At 43.7% G+C, this 7,975-nt stretch overlaps 1 pseudogene across 1 annotated transcript; it reads left to right on the forward strand.

Moving 5' to 3' along the window:
• Positions 1-2,506: 2,506 nt before the first annotated feature.
• On the forward strand, positions 2,507-4,806 carry LOC108306010 (annotated as a pseudogene). Its single transcript, XR_005200728.1, has one exon. The product of XR_005200728.1 is annotated as an uncharacterized protein C12orf29 homolog (transcript).
• Positions 4,807-7,975: the final 3,169 nt, after the last annotated feature.

The raw sequence follows: 7,975 nt of genomic DNA on the forward strand, positions 1-7,975 counted from the left end.
GGCTGGCCGCAGGGCCCCAGCGTCCTGCACAATGGTTTTCAAGTGGTTTTGCTTTTGAGGAACCTGCCGGCCCAGGACTTCAAGTGCCTCTGCTGACCCACGCGTGTCCCCAGGTGTCCACCACAGCCCCATTCCCACAGGGCCCCTGGCTCCTGTCCATTTATGGCTGGTCCTGGGCTCCCGTGGCCAAGGAGAGTTGGGCAGACTTGGCAGATGTGTCTCCTTTGTCGCTGGAGTGATTCCAGGCTTGGCTGAAACTCTGAAAGGCGAGGACACCCAGGGGTGTCTCGGAGGGTCCAGCCTGTCATTCCCCAGCAATGACATCCAAGGCCTCCAGTGCTCACCATTGCCTCATATGTCCAAGGACCCTGGCCTGCTGCGGGAACACTGGCCCATAGCTTGTGACCAACGACCATATGGAAGAGAACAGGAGCAGACCCGTCTCACCACTGGGGCCGCTGTGGACCTCACCGGTCTATCTCGGTTCCAGCCAGGCTCTCGCCTTGCACAGGCAGGGTGCCATGCCTGCCCGGCCCAGATTTTCAAACCCCTGAGGTAGGAGGAGCCACCACAATCCTGGCTCTCCTCTGGAGCTCACAACTTCCCCTACTTCCAGCCTGAGAGCTCTGGTCCATTGGGGAATGCGAGCTTTGAGAGCCTTGGCCCTGTGAGCATCTTAATCTCAGTAGCATGTTTTGTTTTGTTCACATTATTTCCCCCCATCCAGCACAGGGCATGGCACATAGTAGGTGCTCAATAAACATTTGTTGGGCCAGGTGTGGTGGCTCATGCCTGTAATCCCATCACTGTTGGGAGCCACGGCAGGAGGATCTCTTGAGCCCAGGAGTTTGAGATCACCCTGGCCAACACGACGAAAACCTGTCTCTACTAAAAATACAAAACGTTAGCTGCATATGGTAGTGGGTGCCTATAATCTCAACTACTCAGGAGGCTGAGGCAGGAGAATCACTTGAACCCAGAAGGCTGAGATTACAGTGAGCCAAGAAACATGCCACTGCACTCCAACCTGGGCGACAGCGAGACTGCCTCAAATTGATAAAATAAAGTAAAAAATAAATAAACGTTTGTTGAATAAATGAAGTGCCAATGTGTTTTTGAGCCCATGGCCCAGCCCTATCCCATCAGCCAGGAGCAGGCTTGGATCACTTGGTCCTCAGGAGATTAATTCGAAAATAGCCACTTGATTCCAGAGAGGGTCTTCTTACCACTGAGGCTGCTGTAGGCAGGGGACTTTCCCTCTGTTTTTCTTAGAGGTGTGACTTTAGCAAGAAGCAGTCTGGGGCTCCCAGGCATCGTATGTCATCCGCGGGATGCTGGAAGGGGCTGCTGACCACTCAGCCCGCATTCCTGCTGAGAAATACTCCATCTGCCCAGCGCTGGTCTTGAGGTCAAGAACCAAGCTTCCCGTTGGCAGCCCCTTTCCTCTCCCAGCCTTTCTGTGTGTGAATGGGAAGGGCGGCCACTTCCTTTATGGTTTGTCTGACTTCTCCCTGAGGTTCAGTTCAACTTGAGCTTTAGCATTCAAGGCAAGACTGGAGATAGCAAGGGAGTGCTGATCTAGAATGTTCTGTTCCAGGGCCATCTCAGCCCCTCAGAATTGATCACAGCAGGATGGTCTTGGTGGTGAGAAGCTATCCACTGGGTATCTTGGAAACACACTAAGCGTTACAAACACATGTCTGAAGAGCGTTCTGGCCAGGGTCTGCCTGTGTGCAAGAAGTCTCGGGGACTGGAAGGAAGGACCTAATCCTTCCCATTCTGGGGTATAGAATCTCCCCTGAAAACAGAACCAGAGGAGGCAGCATGCTGGGCCTTGGTGCTGCCCTCTGTCCTGGTTCTGGGGCGACGTCCAGCCTGAGACACGGGTCCTGACTCAACTCACCACCCCCACCCCCTCGGGAGGCAGGTGGCATCATCGAAATGCAGAAAGGAAACGTTTCCTATCATGAGCTTCCTCCCTGGGGCCAGAGTTCTGTCACTGCCATGGGGACTGGTTAACCCCCAATCAACCCACGCTCCACCGGATCCTGCCAGTTTTCTACTCGGCCCTCCATGAGATCAATCTTCCTTAGCCCTCAAGTCGAGTCACCTCATTCTCTTGTTCAAAACCCCAGTGCCCCAGTGGGCACAGTACTGCCTCGTACACAATACCTCAACTCTTCAGTCTCATGTCAAAGCCTCTCCTTAGCTGGGTATGCTGGCTCACGCCTGTAATCCCAGCACCTTCGGAGGCTGAGGCAGGAGGATTGCTTGAGCCCAGGAGTTCGAGACCAGCCTGGCCAACATGGCAAAACCCTGTCTCTACTAAAAACACAAAAATTAGCCAGGCGTGGCGGTGCATGCCTGTAGTCCCAGGTACTCTGGAGGCTGAAGTGGGAGGATCATTTGAGCGTTGGGAGTTTCAGGCTTCAGTGAACTGTGATTGTGGCACTGCACTGCAGGCTGGGTGACAGAGCCAGATGATCCTGTCTTAAAAACAACAACCGTTTGGCATGGTTGGGGCACCACGGCGGTGGCTGGGCGCGGAGTGTGAGTGGCCTGAGGGCCGCACAAGACAGCTGCAGGGCTTCTCCCTGCCTGAACTGGACGCTGTTCGAAAGCGCGCCCTCCACTCGCACTGCTTGTTGGGCTCATCATGAAGCGCTTGGGCTCCGTGCAGCGGAAAATGCCGTGTGTGTTTGTGACGGAGGTAAAAGAGGAGCCTTCTGCCAAAAGGGACCATCAGATCAGCCATACCTTTGGGCCCGACTAGATAGAAAACCCAACAAACAAGCTGAAAAAAGATTTAAAAATTTTCTACATTCAAAAGGAAACCCAAAAGAATTTTTTTGGAACGTTGAGGAGGACTTCAAACCAGCTGCAGAGTGCTGGATACCAGCCAAGGAAATAGAACAAATAAATGCAAACCCAGTGCCTGATGAAAATGGACACATTCCTGGTTGGGTACCAGTAGAAAAAAACAACAAACAGTATTGCTGGCACTCCTGTGTAGTTAATTATGAACTTGAAATTGCCCTGGTACTAAAACATCATCCTGATGATCCTGGACTTTTGGAAATTAGTGCAGTGCCACTATCAGATCTCTTAGAACAAACACTGGAGCTCATAGGAACAAATATCAATGGAAACCCATATGGGTTAGGGAGCAAGAAACATCCATTACATCTTCTTATACCACATGGAGCATTTCAAATAAGAAATTTACCTTCATTGAAGCACAATCATCTCTTGTCCTGGTTTGAAGGTTGCAAAGGGGGTAAAATTGAAGGAATAGTATGGCATTGCAGTGATGGCTGTTTAATAAAGGTCCATCGCCATCATCTTGGCTTATGCTGGCCAATTCCAGATACTTACATGAATTCAAGACCAGTTATTATCAACATGAACCTGAACAAATGTGACTCTGCCTTTGATTTAAGTGTTTGTTTAATCATTTTTCAAAAATAGATAATCAGAAATTTGCTAGACTCAAAGATATAATATTTGATGTATAAAATGCAAATAAAATAAGTTTATTATCGTTATATTCTAATCTTGGATATTCTACCATATTTAAAAATATTTCAAGGTTTCTATTCATTATGAAACATCAATTTGTCTTCCACCATTTGTGAAGAAATGAATTTTCCAGTTTCAAATACCTGTTCAAAATTTTATTCAAAACAAGCAAATTAATTTTAATCTCTTGCCATAAAAATATAAGTAACAGTGACCGCCTAAGCTTGTACAAAGGCTGGAGCTGGATTCTCTCCTCTATAACTGAGTGGCAATTTAAAGGCAACAACTAAACCAACAACTTAATGTCACTAATTTTCAAAATTAAATAGTTGAAGCTCAATTTGATTTTGCTAGATATTTAACAGAACATATGGCTCAGCCTCATAACCTATATGTCTATATGTCTATACCTGTATTTATATATATTATAGTTATGATTTGAGAATCTTAACACATGTGTAAATAAGTATATATAAACTCCCAATTTTAAATATTAAAATTGCTGAATTTACCCTCATACTTTTTAAAAAAACTTAATCAAAACATTATGAATGTAGAGAAATTCACCAGAGCTCATTGCCTATTTGATGGCCCTAATTTATTCTAAGTCTTCAAATATATACTTTTATAATAAGTTGAAAATTTCATATAATTTTGTTTATTAAGAATTCCAATCTAAGTATAAAGGTACAAGGTAGTGAGAAGGAAATACTACAGTTCAGAGAATTGCTTATTTCCGGGTAGATTTTAACTTATGAAGTTAATAAATAGTTAAATGAAATGAATAGGTGACCTTTAGTAAATGGGGAAATTAACAGGACTTTCTTCATCTTCAAACTCTTCAGAAGCAGCAACAGGGCTAGTTAATTCAACTCCCAATTGTTCTGAAAGTTTTTTTACCTTCTCTTCTAGGAGAATATTCTTCTTTACTTCTGCCTTGTAATTATACTTAAGATCTTCAATTTCTTCGAAAAATGAAGGATCAAAATTTTCCGGTTCTTTTTTCAGCTTTTTTATTTCCTCCTAACAGAAACATTATCTTTAAAAGTTGCTTATAGGAAATATACATATTTTAGATTTGAACTAAGATTAACTGTAAATATGAAAGCGAAAGTATTCCTGAGTGGTCAGCTACAGCTATAAAGGCAAGAAGAATTAAGATTTCTATTTGTTCCATTGTACAGTGTAAATAACTGTTGTTAACTGTCAAGTCCAATTATCTATTCTGCAAGTTGTGTTCTAGCCTTTGACTAAAATTTATCATCTCTTATAGTGGGATTTAATATTTTTCTAAAAGCATGTAAGATCCTCTGAATATAGCAATCAATCAAAAAGATTTTGTGATTCATAATATTGAAGTTAGTCTGGTTAAGAGTTTTGGTTTAGACTTCATTTATATTTTCTTTACAAACACCTAATTTTTAATGAATAATGATCAACTTTTTATAAAGTTATTAATATCAGGGAAACCTTTGGGACTTCTGGTGAAGAAAGAATTCAGGCCTTAGTCACTATTTAGAATAGCCAGTGATCACTAGCTAATTCTCATATCCATGCCTTTTTGCCCTGTTTACAGTCTTAAAAGAGGTAAAACATAGCAAATATTTTTTAAGGGAACTATATCCTTAAGATTCCTGAAAAGAATTTCAAAAGAAACTAAAGACACTGTTGCCAATGTGACCCAAAACTTAAGAACATACTAATGGCATATATTTGTTACAATTAAATAAATTTACTATTTAATCCTAAAAAACAAACAAACAAAACAACAACCATCACCACCACCATTCCTGCGTAGCCCAAACCGAACCTTCTTTTTAATCTTGTCACCAGCTCTCGTGTCCATTGGCCAGTGTGTCCTTCTTGTTTGTCCATCCACTCATTCATCTGTATTTATCGTGAATTGAGGCTGATAGGGACGAAAATCATCTCTCCATTTGTGAAGCCGCAAGGACAAGGAACAAGGAGGTGACCTGCATTCCCCTTGACAGATGCTGACAGAGGCAGTGGCCTTGGACTTAAAACATTTTTAAGTATTTATTTTCTAAGATTTTCCTTTTATTATATTGGTGAGCTTATAAATTAATGCAGTCAAAAATAAAAAATAGGGGCCAGACACCCTGTGTCTACTAAAAATACAAAGTTAGCTGGGTATATCGTCTCAAAAAGAACAACAAAAAACACAAAAAATAGATAATAACTAAGTGAATAAACATGGATGTGTTCCAATAAAAATTTAATAATTTTAAAAATTAAAAATTATTTTAAAAGATTATATGTGCATTAGAGCAAATGTATTTCTATTGGTTATCTCAATATTTAAAAAGAAAAAAGAAAAATACTATTCTTGGTACATATTCCTGCGCTTTAATCACTTTCTTTTTTCTTTTTTTTAAGATGGAGTCTCACTCTTGTTGCCCAGATTGGAGTGCAGTGGTGCAATCTTGGCTCACTGTAACGTCCACCTCCTGTGTTCAAGTGAATATCCTGCCCCAGCCTCCTCACTAGCTGGGATTACAGATGCCACCATGTCCAGCTAATTTTTGTATTTTTAGTAGAGATGCAGTTTCCCCATGTTGGCCAGGCTGGTCTCGAACTCCTTATCTCAGGTGATCCACCTGCCTCAGCCTCCCAAAGTGCTGGGATTACAGGTGTGAGCCACTGTGCCCAGCCTACTTTAATCACTTTCTTAACCATATTTGGCCCTAAATACCATGGCACTGATACTTTTCTGAAAAATGCATTACTTTTAAACATGGATTTATTATTTTTAATTTTTTATAAAATTGCCTGCAATCCTCTTTAAAGTTGCATTTTAAAGTTAATAGATTTCACATTTTTGATACTTAATAGACTCTTCTCCATAGAACATAATCTGAAATGAGAATTTACCCTCTGTGTAAGTGCTAAGATATCTGGTAAGAAGCTCAGAGAAAATTCTGCTAAACAGAGGATATTCTCAATTCTAATTTTTAAAAATAATTTAATTATTATTTTTGAGACAGAGTCTCACTCTTGCCCAGGCTGGAGTACAGTGGCATGATTTTGGCTTACTGCAACCTCCATCTCCTGGGTTCAAGTGATTCTCCTGCCTCAGCCTCCCAAGTAGCTGGGATTACAGGCATGCACAACCATACTTGACTAATTTTTGTATTTTCAGTAGAAATGGGTTTTCACCATGTTAGTCAGGCTGGTCTTGAACTCCTGACCTCGTGATCCGCCTGCCTTGACCTCCCAAAGTGCTAGAATTACAGGCATGAGCCACCGTGCCCAGCCTAATTCTAATTTTTTTATGTTGCAACTTACAAATTTTTCATGGGTTCTGAGTTTCTGTTTTTATTTTATTTTTGTGGACACAGGGCTTCACTATGTTGACCAGGCTAGTCTCAAACTCCTGGCCTCAAGCAATCCTCCCACCTCAGCCTCCTAAAGCGCTGGGGTTCCAGGCATGAGCCACCTTGTCCAGTCATGCTCTGAGTTTCTAAAAGAACATTTAGTAGCTGGGAGGGGTGCAGCAGTGAGAGTGTGGGGCTTGGAGTCTGCCTTTGTTGGCTGTGTGGCCTTGGGCAGGGAGCTTCAACCCTCTGAGCTTTAGTCTCCTCCGCTGTTAGACAGGGTCAACTCCACCAGCCTGCTTGCATGGTGAGGGTTTAAGGACAATGGACACGGCAGGTCCCACACAGTCTTGATACTTACAGATCATCAATGCCTCAGTGTTACTGGTGCTCCCATGTGCCAGCCTGACCTCAGCACCCACTGCTGGCTTCCTCCTCCTGCCTCTCGGAATGGACCCATTGGATCCTGTCTCTGTAGAGGCCATAGAAAGCTTTTAGATTTCACACAGCCAGTCACAATTCACGTGTCTGGGGTTTACCCTGTGTGGGGCAATGTCCTAAGCACTTCACATAGATTAACAAATTTCCTCATTGTAACAGCCTCTAGAATACAATTATTGCTGGGTGTTCCAGATCTTGATGCCTAAGGCTACCCAGATAGTCAAAGGTAGAGCTGGGCTGTGCACCCAGGCAGGCTGGCCCCTCGGCCCACAGGCCCTATCAGAGGTCATCCCTCCTGTGTCCCAGCTTTGTGTGCTGGAGGAACTGATGTGTGCACTGCATGGACCCTACCCTTGCCCTCTGGCCACCTTTTGGCCATGGCAAGTGAAGAGCCCAGCAGGGAGATCAAAGGGAGGGAAGGGGTGGGGTCTGTATTTATTCCCCTGGCCCGACCTGGAAGGAAGGTACCGGCCCCTCTCAGGCGGCCTCTCTCCTTGAGGTTCTGGTGCGTAGTATTCCTGCCACTCCCATCCACCCCGCATAGCTGCACAATCCCTTGTGCTTCTCCTAGGCCCCTCGCTTTGTAAATAGTGTCTTTGTAAATGAGCCTGCCACGCCCCATGCTGCTTCTTAGCTACAGGCCAAGCAAGGCTTAGCTTGTCCTTGGGCCTTATCTGTTG

This window comes from Cebus imitator, unplaced genomic scaffold (genome assembly GCF_001604975.1).
Source record: "Cebus imitator isolate Cc_AM_T3 unplaced genomic scaffold, Cebus_imitator-1.0 Scaffold69, whole genome shotgun sequence".
Classification (NCBI taxonomy): Eukaryota; Metazoa; Chordata; class Mammalia; order Primates; family Cebidae; genus Cebus; species Cebus imitator.